At 43.2% G+C, this 17,255-nt stretch overlaps 1 protein-coding gene across 2 annotated transcripts in view; it reads right to left on the bottom strand.

Moving 5' to 3' along the window:
- The window catches only part of LOC116472665 (oxidized low-density lipoprotein receptor 1), a 100,868-nt gene that overhangs the window by 78,282 nt on the left and 5,331 nt on the right, over nt 1-17,255 (bottom strand). For both annotated transcript variants that reach the window (XM_032159600.2, XM_032159604.2), the window contains exons 2-3: nt 14,454-14,552; nt 121-171 (exon numbers count right to left, since the gene is read on the bottom strand). The gene's annotated coding sequence lies outside the window, so the exon portion shown is untranslated. The remainder of the gene's footprint in view (nt 1-120; nt 172-14,453; nt 14,553-17,255) is intronic.

Here is a 17,255-nt window from a genome sequence, read left to right on the forward strand (position 1 = left end):
ATCCAATGGCCAAAATCTGCAAGTAATGTCTAGCCACACTGATTACTACTAAGCCAGGAAAGCATCAAGATGTCTTGAATTCCTTCAACTATTGAGTGCATATAAAATTCCTGTACCCACATGATACTGCCAAGTTGTGTCTCTCTCTGTCAGCTAATCCATTGTGGTAAACTGGAAAAGAAAGACAACAGTGTTAGCACAGCCATCGACATTAATGCACTGAATGCATACATCTTTCCTCTTGAGACAGCAATCGATTTTACACCGAATGACAATGATCATCTTAGACAGCACAACGTACCCACTCGGATATCTAAAAGCTAGGGATAGGATTGCTGATATGGGCTAAGAGAACACAGTATAGTATTTAAGTGCCAAATATCAGTCTTTCTATCCCTCCAGTCCTACCCCTCAGCAGTATGAAAAACTCCATACTGTGCAGTAACAGTTGGATTAATTCTTCAGTCCCTCCGCACTGCAAACACGTATGTGTGCACACACGCATGTATACATGCACCCTGTTTTAACTCTGAAGGAATAGTGTTGCTTTACTTCTTTCCTGTTTCGCCTGGACCACTTAAAGCCACAACACTTCTATAATGACACACGCTAGTCTCTAGTGGTGGCCCTCACTGCCACCTAGTGGAGCCATGGTGGAAAATACACTCTCTCCTTTGAGCCTATCTGCACATCTCTCAAGTTCTTGGAGCAAAAACTAAATGCTGAACTAAGCCCATGGACCATTCTGCAGTATAGTGCTAATCTATCCATATAACATACCACCTCTCAAAGTATTATTACTGGAAAATCAAAAAAGTGATGCACATTTAGGGAAAAACTACTCACCTTAGAAAAGTCACTGAAATCCTTTTTTTTTTTTTTTTTTTTTTTGAGATGGAGTTTTGCTCTTGTAGCCCAGGCTGGGATGCAATGGCATGATCTCAGCTCATTGCAACCTGTACCTCCCAGATTCAAGCGATTCTTCTGCCTCAGCTTCCCGAGTAGCTGGGATTACAGGTGCCTGCCACCGTGCCCAGCTAATTTTTGTATTTTTAGTGGAGAGGGGGTTTCACCATGTTGGCCAGGCTGGTCTAGAACTCCTGACGTCAGGTGATCTGCCCACCTTGGCCTCCCAAAGTCCTGGAATTATAGGCCTGACCCACCGCTCCAGGACTGAAATCTTTAAAGCCGTTTTCTCACCTAAAAAACGGGGAATAATAACACCTCAGAAGCTTGTTGTGAAGATCAAAGAAGCTAAATATATGTGGCATGATTTGTAAAGTGTTATGCATATGTATGTTATTCTCCCTACTGTCATCTAACCTTCCCTTGCCTGCTATGACTTATCTGAGAGCTATGTTCCCATTTATCCTTTTGCCAGCTGTGTTACTGTTGTCACACCTGAAATGGCTTTGTATTTATCAATAAATACTTGTTGATTGAGGTAAACAACAACAGATATAAGTGATTCCTCTTAATATGTTCTGGGTAGAGGTAAGGAATATTTGAGAAAACTTATTGTTTATTAGGCAATTAATTAACTCCAGAACTCAGGGAGGCAACACAGAGCCAAGAATTGGCTGATTATGCAGCTCCTTGTTAACTACATTCTTGGAATGCTCACTCAGCCCGGAGGGAAAAATGTTCTGAGTATAATCTGCTGTTGATCTGAAATTATCCTGAGTCATTTAACAAATTGGCTCTGGGAATTATTGAAATGCATGAATTGCTAATAGCGCCTGAAGTGACCTTGTTTTACTGCTTGCCAAATGAGTCATTTAGTCATCAAAGACACATTCCAAAAGACATTCTAGGCTCTTCTATTAAGGCACCAGGACGCCACAGACTTGGCAAAGGTAAAACGTTCATTGGCATTAGAAAATCTTGGGGGAAATCTTGCCTATAAAGTCTTATCCTAAAGGAATCTCTCTTCTGCACACCCACTCCCTAGCCCCTACCACCTTATTTGAAATATAGAATCACTTCCAACCATGACATGCTACTACTCTGTCCCCTGTCTCCATCCCATAATGTGCCTTTTCCTAATCTGCTTCACATGCGCTGCTCCTCAGTCACATGGAGTCTCTCACTTCCGTAACTCTCCCATTTGGTCACTAGTTATTTGCACCCCTTTGGCCTCAATTCTTTCTATACTGAATCTAATACATCTGTTAATCACCTCCATCACCATCATCATTGTTCTCAATTTTTTAAAATCCTTTTTAACTTTCTTCACATCTACTCTTTCAACACTGGCTCGGCTGGGCACAGTGTATCACGCCTGTAATCCCAGCACTTTGGGAGGCCGAGGTGGGTGGATCACTTGAAGTCAGGAGTTCCAGACTAGCCTAGCCAACATGGTGTAATCCCGTCTCTACTAAAAATACAAAAATTAGCCAGGCGTGGTGGCACGGGCCTGTAGTCCCAGCTATTCAGGAGGCTGAGGCAAGAGAATCGCTTGAACCTGGGAGGTGGAGGTTGCAGTGAGCCGAGATCATGCCACTGCACTCCAGCCTGGGCAATAAGAGCAAAACTCCATCTCAAAAAAAAAAAAAATAATAATAATAATAATAATTTTAGTTGTGCTTGCATTACAATCATTTAATAGGTTTTGTGTGTGTTCAGCAAGTATGATTTAAGAAATTATGTACCAGCTGGGCACGGCGGCTCATGCCTGCAATCCCAGCACTTTGGGAGGCCGAAGAGGGCGGATCACAAGGTCAGGAGTTTGAGACCAGCCTGACCAACATGGTGAAACCCCCGTCTCTACCAAAAATACAAAAATTAGCTGGGCATGGTGACTCGTGCCTGTAATCCCAGCTACTCAGGAGACTGAGGCAGAAGAATCGCTTGAACCTGGGAGGCGGAGGTTGCAGTGAGGCAAGATCGCGCCACTGCACTCCAGCCTGGGCAACAGAGCAAGACTTTGTCTCTAAAAAAAAAAAAAGAAAGAAAAGAAATTATGTACCAAGAATAGTGTAGAGCATGCAAAACAAACAGGGCCTCTGCCTCTCAGTCTTCACAGAGTTTACATCTTCATAGAGTTAAATTTTTAGGAATATTAAGAAAAAGCAAGATAAAATAGTAGCAGATTTATAAATACAAAGAGCTAAACAAAGACTGAAAGGGGACAACAGATAGGAGAGCGTAGAGGATACTTGGGAGAAGCAAAGTAAAAGAAAAGCATTTTCGAAGATAAGAAAAGCCTTGGTAAATCTGAGAAACTTAAAAAAAAAAAAAGAAAAAGAAAAAACAGTAGAGGCTGGGTGCGGTGGCTCACGCCTATAATCCCAGCACTTTGGGAGGCCAAGGAGGGTGGATCATTTGAGGTCAGGCATTCAAGACCAGCCTGGCCAATATGGTGAAACCCCATATCTACTAAAAATACAAAAATTAGTGGGGTGTGGTGGCACACGCCTATAGTCCCAGCTACTCTGGAGGCTGAGGCAGGAGAATTGCTTGAACCCAGGAGGCAGAGGTTCAAGTGAGCCAAGATAGTGCCACTGCACTCCAGCCTGGGCAACAAAGTGAGACTCTGTCAAAAAAAAAAAAAAAAAAAGAGAGAGTAGAGTAGCTGATTATAGGGAGCAAGGGAGACAGCTACAGGAAACAGAGTTCAAGAAGAAGGAGAGACTTTGCAGACCAGAAGTCTGGACTGTATTTTACATGTATTGAGAAGCGGTGGAAGTATTTTTTTTTTTTTTTTTTTTTTACAGAGTTTCCCTCCTGTTGCCCAGGCTGGAGTGCGGTGGCGTGATCTCAGCTCACTGCAACCTCCACCTCCTGGGTTCAAGTGGTTCACCTGCCTCAGCCTCCCAAGTAGCTGGAGCTACAGGCATGAGCCACCACACCCAGCTAATTTTTGTATTTTTAGTAGAGACGGGGTTTTACTATGTTGGCCAGACTGGTCTCCAACTCCTGACCTCAGGTGATTCATCTGCCTCGACCTCCCAAACTGCTGGGATTACAGGCATGAGCCACCGTGCCTGGCCTGTGGAAGGATTTTAAATAAGTCACTCGATGCAATTTGAATTTTAAGACAATGACTCTCAATGCTACAGGAGAATGGAGTGGAGTGGGAAAGTCAGAAGTCAAAGATCAGAAGATCAGGGAAAGTCTTCAGAGGTACTGAAGAATAGTGGATAAGAGATGATTGGGGATAGGATGGGTGTGGTGTGAATAAAGGGAGAGAGAGAGATAAATGTAGGAATTTGAGAGATATATTGGAGATAGGATCATCAGGACTTGCTACTGAATTGGAGAGGAAAATGTATCAAGGAAAGGAAAGGAAGTGAAGAATGACTTCTAGATCATTTACCTGAGCTGATGCATGGAATGTACAGCTATTTATTAGTATGCAGAAGACTGGAGGAAGACTAGATTCAGGAGAAAATTTAAACAATGATTTCTAAAAGTGAGGAATAAGGCATTCGCTGGTGAAATACGTACCAAGTTAATCTAAGACAAGTCCTACTGCACCAAACAGTAAAAGAAGCTCAAACGTGCTAATGGAATAAGTCAAAGTTTTCCTTGGAATTGAATGAGGAAAGCCTCAATTCATGAAAAAGAAAAATTTTACATTAGTCATTTAGCTTTGTAATGTTTTTAAGATAATTCACTGGAGACTGCATGGAAACTGTTGGTTATGCCTCTCTGAGACTCTGGGGTTTGGACAGGAGGATATAAGTTTGGAAACTATCAAGTTAAAATGTATATTTATATATGTGGACATGAATGAGATCATCTCTGCCCATCCTCACCCTCTTGATCTTTTTCCCTCTCACTCCTTTAATTTTTCACTTTCCACCAGTTTCTTCCCTTTAGCATATAGTAGTTTTGTATGAGTTGTGTACTATAAAGGGAGAGCAGCACACGAAGTTGAAGTGGCACACTGCTCAGCCTTGCACCAAGCAATTCGGTAACTGAACTTGAAGACAATGAGGCATGACTTAACGTTTTATTTGCAGGAAAGCTCCATTAGGCGATCGGTTTTTTAAGACAGATACCCTGATGAAAGTTTGAGGTCTTAGCTGAAATGTGAGGAAGGCAGATCTTAACCCTGACTAGGAGCATATTGTAAAAATCCTAGTTAAAAATGGAGAGCTTGCTGGGCATAGTGGCTCACGCCTGTTATCCCAGCACTTTGGGATGCCGAGGCGGGTGGATCACCTGAGGTCAGGAGTTCGAAACCAGTCTGGCCAACATAGTGAAACCCTGTCTCTACTAAATATACAAAAATTAGCCAGGCAGTGTGGCACACGCCTGTAATCCCAGACACTCAGGAGGCTGAGGCAGGAGAATGACTTGAAGCCAGTAAATAGGGGTTGATGTGAGCCAAGCTCATACCACTGCACTCCAGCCTGGGTGGCAGAGCAAGACTCTGTTTCAAAAAAAAAAAAAAAAAAAAAAAAAAAACATGACGATGAGCATGAAAAGGAACATTGAGGTGGTGGTAAAATGATGATCTTTTTTTTTTTTCCAACAGAATTCTAAGCTGTGCTCAATTGAAAAAAAAAAAAAAGTAACAAAGTGGTTAAAACATGATTTTTAACACAATTGTTCTCTAGGTCTCTCCTATAATTTTAAGCAGAGGAAATTCACTGGCCCCTCTTTCTCAGCTCAAATAACATAAATATGCACAAACCCTCTGAGCAGGGCAGCTCCAATCTGCGGTCTTTTCAACTTACTGTCAAGGGTGATTACACTGGACAAAAAACCACATCTTCTATCGCCTTTTTTATTTTGAGACAGAGTCTCGCTCTGTCGCCCAGGCTGAAGTGCAGTGGCATGATCTCTGCTCAGTGCAGCCTCCCCCTACTGGGTTCAAGCGATTCTCCTGCCTCAACCTCCCGAGTAGCTGGGACTACAAGCGTGCACCACCACGCCCTGCTAATTTGTGTGTGTGTGTGTGTGTGTGTGTGTGTGTGTGTGTGTGTGTGTGTGTGTTTTCAGTAGAGATGGGTTTTGTCATGTTGGCCAGGCTGGTCTGAAACTCCTGGCCTCAAGCAATCCACCCACCTCAGCCTTCCAAAGTGCTGGGATGACAGGCATGAGCCACTGTGCCCGGCCCTCCTATCACTTTTTACTTGTGAGGACTAAGCTCTGATTTTTTAATCTTACCCTAATTCCTATCTAAGGGGTCTAGGGAGTCATGCCCTACTAACCATAAATTCTCATCAGATGGATTTTATTTAACCCTGTATATCATGACTTACTTTCCCATCTGACTCTGGCATAACATGTGACAAAGAAGAAAGTCAAAATATTTTACCCCAAACATGTTTCTTTGCCACATTTTGAAATGGCCCTGCAAAGCTGTCCTTTGTGGGGGAAAATTTGCATCTGTAAAGAATCTCGGCCAGCTGTGGTGGCTCATGCTTGTAATCCCAGCACTTTGGGAGGCTGAGGCGGGCAGATCAACTAAGGTCAGGAGTTCAAGACCAGCCTGGCCAACATAGTGAAACCCGTCTCTACTAAAAATAACAAAAATTAGCCCAGAGTGGTGGCATGCACCTGTAATCAATCCCAGCTTATAGTGGGAGGCTGAGGCAGGAGAATTGCTTGAACCTGGGAGGCCGAAGTTGCAGTGCACCAAGATTGTGCCATTGCACTCCAGCTTGGGCAAAAAGAGCGAAACTGTCTCAATAATAATAATAATAATCTCTATTAACATAGCTAGATCTTTTCTTCCAGGCCCTCCCAATCCTAAAGAGATTAACTAAGAGTCTAGCACCTTTTAAATATCTGAATAGAAAATCATTGTCATCTATTGTCTCTAAGGACAGCCACTATAAGACTTCCAAAGAACCTTGGTCTCTACAACCTTTTATTTTAAGCTGAACATTTCCTTTCTGTGGATCCCAGGTCTTTAGACAAACTCAACAGATTGTCAACCAGAAAATGTTTAAATTTGCCTGGAAGCCCCCCCGCCACACCCCACTGGCTTTGATTTGTCCCGCCTTTCTGGACCAAACCAATATATTACTTAAATGTATTTGGTTGATGCCTCATGCCTCCCTAAAATGTATAAAACCAAGCTGCACCCCGACCACCTTGGGCACATGTTCTCAGGACTTCCTGGGGGCTGTGTCATGGGCCATAGTCACTCATATTTGGCTCAGAATAAATCTTTTCAAGTATTTTACAGAGTTTGACTCTTTTCCTTGACTCTTGCTAAAACCAAAACTACTGGAGTCAGGGCTGTGTCCAGTGTGTTGTCAATTTCTGAAAGAAGGTGTTGATATGTGCATAGCAGTAGGAAGTGATCCTGACAGCACAAAGCTCCTAATCTGTGTGGGAAACCTGAAAGATGAACCTCTACTGAATTTACACAAGGACAAACACACTCTCCTTCAGTGGGGAGGCTGGGTCTGACACATTCTGTGGCTGTGATAACTAGTTGTCAGTGGTTTACAGGCAAATACGACAGTATAGAGTGCCTTGCAAGTAGCCCGTTTTCCCTCCAGGTCTAGCTCAGGAACTGCAGCATCAGTTCTAATTGAGTTGGCCTTGTAGGTATGGCTATAAGATCTTTATTTTTTTAAATTTATTTTATTTATTTATTTATTTAGTTATTTATTTATTTGAGACAGAGTTTCGCTCTTGTTGCCCAGGCTATAAGATCTTTATTTTAAAAAAAAAAAAATTTATTTTATTTATTTATTTTTTTGAGACGGAGTTTCGCTCTTGTTGCCCAGGCTGGAGTGCAATGGCACGATCTCGGCTCACCGCAACCTCCGCCTCCCAGGTTCAAACGATTCTCCTGCCTCAGCCTCCCAAGTAGTTGGGATTACAGGCATGTGCCACCATGCCCAGCTAATTTTGTATTTTTAGTAGAGACGGGGTTTCTCCAAGTTGGACAGGCTGGTCTCAAACTTCCCACCTCAGGTGATCCGCCCACCTCGGCCTCCCAAAGTGCTGGGATTATAGGTGTGAGCCACTGTGCCCAGCAAGCGTTTAACGCCCAGTTAAGCGTTTACTTGCATATGAGAGTATGGAAATAAAGCAGAAACAGGAATTGTTTAACAAATTTAAGTGGCAGGAGATTAAAATGGCAAAGTCTGGGGAAGGTATGCTTTGTTTTCTTTTCCTTGGGTAAAGTAGCTTGGCTGGAAGGTAACAAAGAAGTCAGTGTGGGACATCTGCTCTTGAGCAAGCCAACTGGGAAAATGATTTCAGTGATTTATGGACTGTCTAAGATACATGGAGAGTTCAACTGTGGAAAATATGTGACATGCTGTCACTGGGTAGTGGTGGCCAGTGTCTTTCCATTGGCATCTCCACCTTGGTTAACCAGAATTGTGCTATTTCCCACCCCAGGATGCCTCACAACTTTAGGACTCTGGGAAGGGTACTATGAAAGTAAGCAGTGTAGGGTCGGGCGCGGTGGCTCATGACTGTAATCCCAGCACTTTGAGAGGCCGAGGTGGGTGGATCACGAGGTCAGGAGATTAAGACCATCTTGGCCAAGACGGTGAAACCCCATCTCTACTAAAAATACAAAAATTAGCCAGGCCTGGTGGCATGTGCCTGTAGTCCCAGCTACTCGGGAGGCTGAGGCAGGAGAATCACTTGAACCTGGGAGGCAGAGGTTGCAGTGAGCCGAGATCGCACTATTGCACTCTAGCCTGGGCGACAGAGCAAGACCCTGTCTCAAAAAAAAAACAAAAAAGCAGTGTTGAAATCTAAAGGATAATTGAATTTTAAACGTTAATTACATGGTGTAATGGCATTTTCTGTTTATAAGAAAAGATAGAAAAAAATGAGAATGTGAATCATGGAGACTGATAAAAATTCCAGGAGTGATGTGATAGGAATTAATCTGGAAGACAGGTTGACTTTTTTTTTTTTTTTTTTATTAAGGCAGAATCTCGCTCTGTCGCCCTGGCTGGAGTGCAGTGGCGCGATCTCGGCTCACTGCAAGCTAATTTTTTGTATTTTCAGTAGATACGGGGTTTCACCGTGTTAGCCAGGATGGTCTCGATATCCCGACCTCGTGATCCACCCGCCTCGGCCGCCCAAAGTGCTGGGATTACAGGCGTGAGCCACTGTGGCCAGCCTGGTTGGCTTCTTTTTATGGAAGGCATTAAATGTGAGCTTCAGCAGTTTGGACTTTATCCTGCAGTCGATGAAAGCCATCCCAAGTTCTTGAAGAGGAAAAGGGGATAATGTAACTTTTAAGATGCTTTGGTTGTCACTAAAAGATGAATAAGAGAAGTAAAATACAGGAGACAGGGTGACCATTATGGCTACAGAGGTACCCCAGAGGCAATGTCTCTTTAATTTCTATGATAAGATCTTACTTATGGACAAAAGTTATGAAATAAGGCAGACTCAGTTAACGCCTCTTCTCTCTCACCCTCCCAGTACCAAACCTTAAATTGTTTATGCTGCCCTTTGGTTCTTGCTGTTCCTGTTTGATAAATGGTATCAGTGCTACAAGTATCTAGACTTTTCTTTATTATTTTATTTATTTATTTATTTATTTTGAGACGGAGTCTCGCTCTGTCACCCAGGCTGGAGTGCAGTGGCGCAATCTCGGCTCACTGCAAGCTGCGCCTTCCGGGTTCACGCCATTCTCCTGCCTCAGCCTCTCCGAGTAGCTGGGACTACAGGCGCCCGGCACCACGCCCGGCTAATTTTTTTGTATTTTTAGTAGAGACGGGGTTTCACACTGTGGTCTCGATCTCCTGACCTCGTGATCCGCCCGCCTCGGCCTCCCAAAGTGCTGCGATTACAAGCGTGAGCCACCGTGCCCGGCTTTAGACTTTTCTTTAATCCCACTTTGTATATCAAACTTGCTATACGGTATCTCTCTTGTGTGCTCTTCTCTTACACTGTAGTTAGGACCTGCTCTCCCGTCCAATATTAATGCTAATTACCATAAGTGGTAAAGTTGAGTACTATCCTCTCTCCCAAAGAGTTGTAACTTCGAACTCAGTAAATACCAAAGTTGATAAATGCAAATCCAATTCAATGAGAACAAAAGTTAACTAAGAGGATGGGTACGGTGGCTCACATCTGTAATCCTAGCACTTTGGGAGGCCAAGGCAGGCAGATCACTTGAGGTCAGGAGTTCAAGACCAGCCTGGCCAACATGGTGAAACCCCTGTCTCTACTAAAAATACAAAATTAGCCAGGCATGGTGGCACTCGCCTGTAATCCCAGCTATTTGGGAGGCTGAGGCAGGAGAATCACTTGAATTCGGGAGGTGGAAGTTGCAATGAGCTGAGACTGCACCACTGCACTCCAGCCTAGGCAAAAAGAGCAAAACTCTATCTCAAAAAAAAAAAAAGAGGTTCATTAAGGGTCAAATAATTTGGCTGGGTGCGGTGGCTCACGCCTGTAATCCCAACACTTTGGGAGACTAGGGCAGGTGGATCACCTGAGGTCAGGAGTTGGAGACCAGCCTGACCGACACGGTAAAACCCCACCTCTACTAAAAATACAAAAATTAGCTGGGTGTGGTGACACGTGCCTGTAGTCCCAGCTACTTGAGATGCTGAGGCAGGAGAATCATTTGAACCTGGGAGGCAGACTGCAGTACCACTGCACTCCAGCCTGGGGGACAGAGTGAAACTACGTCTCAAAAAAAAAAAAAAAAAGAGTCAAAAATTGGTTAGTAATCACAACCATGTGAATGCCAACTGTGCACCTAGTGCATTATGTCACTTAATTCTCCAAACTCTCATTTTTTAGCTTTGGATGGTGAGTTGTCAGGAAGTAATGTCATTTGCAGAACAACTTTGTCAGACTTCAAACGTCAAACTGAAAAACACTTTCCTCTTTTTTTTTTTTTTTTGAGATGGAGTTTCACTCTTGTTGCCCAGGCTGGAGTGCAGTGGTGCGATCTCGGCTCACGGCAACCTCCGCCATTCTCCTGCCTCAGCCTCCAGAGTGGCTGAGATTACAGGCATGCGCCCCCATGCCCAGCTAATTTTGTATTTTTAGTAGAGACGGGTTTCTCTATGTTGGTCAGGCTGGTCTCAAACTCCCCACCTCAGGTAATCCGCCTGTCTTGGCCTCCCAAAGTGCTGGGATTACAGGCGTGAGCCACTGCGCCCGGATCCTCTTATTTTTTAATTTAATTTTTATTTTTTTAAAATTAAATCTATGTATCCTTGCAGATTGAAAATTCAAATAGCCCTGCAAGGCTTGTGAAGAAAAATAGCACCTTCCCACCACACACACATTTTCTACTCCCTACGTTTTAGCTGATATTTTTAGGCCTACAGTTCTTCAAATACTATGCATATGTTGCTATCCTTGATTTTTATTTTTGGTTTGGAACACAATCTATTGACTTGCCATTCTAGAAGATGAAAATGAGGCTCTTTTTTTACCACCACCACCTCCACCTTTGCTAGCATCACGCATCTGAATATTTCTCATGCTCTTCTATCATCCAAATATGATGATATCATAATTTTGATTAGATCAGTATAATTAGAAGCAAGAAAGGGAGCATTAATGGTTAAGAGCCTGAAACTGGGCTTTAAGGGTAAAAATTGTGGCTCTGCTCTTTACTCCCTGTCCAATCTTGGTGTAGTAACCTAATCGTTCTGGCTTCAATTTCCTCAACTGTAAAATGATGATAAAATGAGTACATCCACATTATATTATATGAGGACTACAGGAGTTGATATATATGTATTCATATATAATAACATATGTAAAGCATGCATATTAATATACTAATACATATTAATCACTTTGATTATCTTATAGATTATCTTTGTCTCTCATCATCTCTTTCTAAAAGGAAAATTTTGCTTCCTTATTCCCACATCTTTTCCTTTCTTGGTTTATTTTCTCATTGTGGGGGTGCTTACTGAAAACAAGAACATTAAAAGTAAATTTTGGGGGCTGGGCAGAGTGGCTCACACCTGTAATCCTAACACTTTGGGAGGCCGAGGCGGGTGGATCACCTGAGGTCAGGAGTTCAATACCAGCCTGGCCAACGTGGTGAAACCCCGTCTCTATTAAAAATATATATAAAAAAATAGCCAGGCGTGGTGGCATCTACCTGTAAACCCAGCTACTTGGGAGGCTGATGCAGGAGAAGTGCTTGAACTCGGGAGACAGAGGATGCCGTGAGCCAAAATTGTGCCACTGCACTTCAGCCTGGGCGACAGAACAAGACTACGTCTCAAAAAAAAAAAAAAAAGGTAAATTTTGAGAGAGTTTCCATGTATAAGAATGTCTTGCGCGTACCACACTTAAACAATAGTATAGCTTATTATAAAATTCTAGGAAGAAAATAATTTCCCTTAGAAATTAAAGGCATAGGTCTTTAAATAAAAGCTGATCTCCTTCTCTTCCATCGTCTCTCTGAGACTCCTACTATTTGAATGACGGATTTCTAACATTTCACCTCTTTAAATAAATCTGACTTCCCTCCCCTGTTGCCTCTCTGTGATTCCTCATATTTGAATGTGGGACTTCTAATTTACATTCCCTGCCCCCTTTTCCTATCTCTTTGGTCTTACTGCTTTACTTTCTAGGACACTTCCTTTAACTTTCTTCTAATATTTCTCCTGAATTTTTTCTTCTCATACCTTCAATTTTTAAGATTATTTTTCTCTAAATGTTCTTTGGCTGCAGCTGTTTTTGTTTCGTAGAAGCAATCTTTCCTCTTCTTTTTCTGAGGATGTTAATGATAGAATTTTTTGGTGTTTCTATCTCCCTGAGTAATCTTTTATTTTTTTCAAATTGTTTTTCTCTTACTGAGTCATATTGGATCGTTTCTTCAAATCCCTGGTGATTTTTGACTACTTGCTGTCTTCTTATATTTAAAAGTGAGATGCTACAAAAGCTCATTTGAAATTCTGCATGCACAGCCCGGTGCGGTGGCTCACGCCTGTAATCCCAGCACTTTGGGAGGCCGAGGTAGGCAGATCACTTGAGGTCAGGAGTTGGAGACCAGCCTGGCCAACGTGGTGAAACCTTGTCTCTACTAAAAATACAAAAATTAGCTGGGTGTGGTGGTGAGCTCCTGTAATCGCAGCTACTCGGGAGGCTGGAGCACAAGAATCACTTGAACCTGGGAGACAGAGGTTGCAGTGAGCCAAGATCGCACTACTGCATTCCAGCCTGGGCGACAGAGTGATACTCTGTCTCAAAAAAAAAAAGGGAAAGAAAGAAAGAAAGAAATTCTCCATGCATGCAACAATCTTGTAGAATTCTACATGCATCCAACCATGGTCTTCTACTGGGCAGATTGTCGGCTGGGCTGAGTAACTGGAACAGACTAGAAGGAAGAAGGTTGGGGTTTTAGGAGTCGGTATGGAAGTTCTCATTTAATATTTCTGTTTTCAGTATGCTTCTTCTACAGAGCCCTTTTCCTCTAGCTTTTCCAATTAATAGACTCTTTGTTTATTCTCTATAAAGAATAAATCTCAAGAATATACCGGGATGGGAGAGAGGAAATTACGTGGCCATATAGGGGTAAGGAGGTAACTTGGTAGTAAAAATGCCTGTGCCTTTCTAAATCATCTAATGAATAGGCTACTTTAGACTTTTTTTACTGCCAACTTCAGATTTCATTCCTTAAGTCTACTTTGTAAGTTATTTACCATTTGTTAGCCTTCTTTCTAGAGTTTAAAATTGATTCCTGTTTCCCCCTTTTCTCTGATGTAGTGAGGTTGTTTGTTTGTTTTGAGATGGAGTCTCACTCTGTCACCCAGGTTGGAGGGCAGTGGCATGATCTCAGCTCACTGCAACCTCTGCCTTCTGGGTTCAAGCAATTCTCCTGCCTCAGCCTCCCGAGTAGCTGGGATTAAAAGCACACGCCACCATGCCTGGTAATTTTTGTATTTTTAGTAGAGATGGGGTTTCACTATGTTGGCCAGGCTGGTCTTGAACTTCTGACCTTAGGTGATCCGCCAGCCTCGGCCTCTCAGAGTGCTAGGATTACAGACATGAGCCACAGCACCTGGCCTGATTTTGTGAGTTTTTTACTTCTTTTTCTTTTGCAGTCTATCTTTATTTCCTAGAGCTGCTGTAACATAGTACCACAAACTAGATGGTTCAAACAACAGAAATGTATTGTCTCACTGTTCCAGAGGCTGAAAGGCTGATATTAAAGTGTCAGCAGAGTGAGGTTCTTCTGAGGACTGGGAGGAAGAATCTGTTCCATGCCTGTCTCCCAGCTTCTGATATCCTCAGGGGTTCTTTGGGTTGTGGATGACATTCTTCCTGTGTCCTCTTTCCTTTATTCATGCCTGTTTTTGTGTCCAAATTTCCCTCCTTTTATAAGAACACCAGTCATATTGACTATCATCCACTCTAATGACCTCATCTTAATTTAACCATCTGCAAAGACCTTGTTTCCAAACGAGGACATTGTTCACTAATAATGGGGTTAAAACTTCCACATCTCTTTGGGCGACACAATTCAACCCATTAGGCAGTCGTTTTAGTGCCACCTCAGGAGACAGCAAAGCCAAAAATACCTTTTCATTCCACCGTCTCAAATCGGTAGTCTATCCTTTGCTCCTTGATGATGCTATATTGCATATTTTGAGTCTTTGTGGCGTGAGCTATCCAAGGCCCTGAGGAGATAAAAACAATATACGCTGTTTTTGCATTCTTTTATGAGGTAGTCAGCCAGGGAGGACACAAAAGGAGACAGAGGAGACACTCAGGAAAACAACGTTTTCTGACAAGTAATTTTGTTTACTTGTGAGTAATGAAGTTTACTCACAAGTTGCAGAGATAGCAGTCACAGCATGCCATGCAGGCCACACATCGGAAAGACACCAGGGAGGTCAGGGCAGAGAAGACAGGGACGAGGGTAAGGTTTAGGTCAAAGCTTTCATTGGGGCCGGGCGCGGTGGCTCACGCTTGTAATCCCAGCACTTTGGGAGGCCGAGGCGGGCGGATCACGAGGTCAGGAGATCGAGATCACGGTGAAACCCCGTCTCTACTAAAAAAAAATACAAAAAATTAGCCGGGCGTGGTGGCGGGCGCCTGTAGTCCCAGCTACTCGGAGAGGCTGAGGCAGGAGAATGGCGTGAACCCGGGAGGCGGAGCTTGCAGTGAGCCGAGATTGCGCCACTGCACTCCAGCCTGGGCGACAGAGCGAGACTCCATCTCAAAAAAAAAACAAAAAACAAAGTTTTCATTGGGGTTGCCATAGGAAAAACAGGAAAGGGAAGGGTAAACAATTTAGTTTGAAATATTTCTATGGGCTCTAAACCACAAAGGTTGTCCCTGGTTGCCTGGTAACTTGTCCTCCTATGACTAAGGCAGAGAAATGTTGCCTCCTGGAATATACAGGTTGGATATAGGAGGTATATCAAAGGCAGGTTCTCAGCTGAGCCCTTGCTATCTCTAAGAACTGGTTAGCTCTGGTAAAGACAGTCTCTCCCCAGCCAGAATTTTTTTTTTTAATGTAAAAACACCATAATATACAGAAAATGAGAAAATAAACTCTCTCTCGCTACTGGAACAGGCTCTCTGAAACTAGGGAACTGAATGCCATTAGAACTCCCCCAAACTCTGTATATATCTCTATCTCTCTCTATCCCTATCATATACCTTGCCTCTCTGAGTGTTATCTTTATCTCATTTATCTGGTGACTGCTTGAGACCAAAACGATAGCAGCTCCTGATCTCATATCATCCACTATGGTCTGAATGTGTGTGTCCTCTCCAAATTTGTACGCTGAAATCCTAACCCATAAGATGATGTTATTAGGAGGTGAGGCCTTTGGTAGGTGATTAAGTCATGAGAATGGAACCCTCATAAATGGATTAGTGCCATTATAAAAGAGGCCTGAGACAGAACCCTCTTCTTTCCTTCTGTTATGTGAGGTTGGAGGGAGAAGGCAGCTGTCTATGAGGAAGCAGGCCCTCACCAGATAGTTAATCAGCTGGCACCTTGATCTTGGACTTCCCAGTCTCCTGAACTGTGAGAAATGAATCTCTGTTGTTTATAAGCCACCTGGTCTATGGTATTTTGTTATAGCAGCTGGAATGGACTAAGACATCATCTAAACTTCATCATCAAAGAAGAAGGGGCTTCTTTCCTTTAGTTCATATGTAAGAAATTCTAAGGAGGCCGGGCGCGGTGGCTCAAGCCTGTAATCCCAGCACTTTGGGAGGCCGAGGCGGGAGGATCACAAGGTCAGGAGATCGAGACCATCCTGGCTAACATGGTGAAACCCTGTCTCTACTAAAAATACAAAAAAATTAGCCGGGCGTGTTGGCGGGCGCCTGTGGTCCCAGCTACTCGGGAGGCTGAGGCAGGAGAATGGCGTGAACCCGGGAGGCGGAGCTTGCAGTGAGCTGAGATTGCGCCACTGCACTCCAGCCTGGGGGACAGAGCAAGACTCCGTCTCAAAAAAAAAAAAAAAAAAAAAAAAAAAAAAAAAAGAAATTCTAAGGAAAAATTCTGATTAATCTTATGGTCAAGGCAATGAGATTTTATGATTGGTGGGTTCCACTAGAACCATGTGGTGTCAACGTAAAAAGTAGTTACTTCTGAAACCATACATATATCCCCCTCGCCTCCCCCTCCCCCCCAAAAAAACAAGGAGATGTAATGGGCATCATGTTTTTTGTTTGTTTGAGACGTAGTTTCGCTCTTGTTGCCCAAGCTGGAGTTCAATGGCATGACCTTGGCTCACTGCAACCTCCACCTCCCAGTTCAAGCAGTGCTCCTATCTCAGCCTCTCGAGTAGCTGGGATTACAGGCGCGAGCCACTACACCTGGCTAGCTTTTTGTATTTTTAGTAGAAACAAGCTTTCACCATATTAGCTAGACTGGTCTCGAACTCCTGACCTCAGGTGATCTGCCCACCTCAGCCTCCCACAGTGCTGGGATTACAGGTGTGAGCCACCACACCCGGCCAGCATCACGTTATCTAATGAATAATGCATCGTTATAAGTGCTATGACAAAGAAAAGCACACAATGCTTTGCAAGTGCCTAGAAGGAACACAGAACTCACGCAAAGGAGAGCAAAAGGTTTCCTAGAGAAGATGATGCCTGAACTAAACCCTGACTGCTTTATAGAAACTAGTCAGAAAAAAAAAAAGGAAGAAAACGTTTTCACAGGAAGGAGGCTGTGAATATCCAGTGGTCTGAAACAATACCAATATAGGGAAAATAATTTAGTATGCCTGAAACATAGCGTGCAATAATAGGAAATGGCTATATATGAGGCTCAAGAGAGAAACAATAGCCTGATTGTGAGTACTCAATTTCCCTTGTAAAGAATTTGAACTGTCTCCCAAAGATTACAGACAATG

Source organism: Hylobates moloch, unplaced genomic scaffold (assembly GCF_009828535.3).
Source record: "Hylobates moloch isolate HMO894 unplaced genomic scaffold, HMol_V3 SCAFFOLD_8, whole genome shotgun sequence".
In the NCBI taxonomy this organism is placed as follows: domain Eukaryota; kingdom Metazoa; phylum Chordata; class Mammalia; order Primates; family Hylobatidae; genus Hylobates; species Hylobates moloch.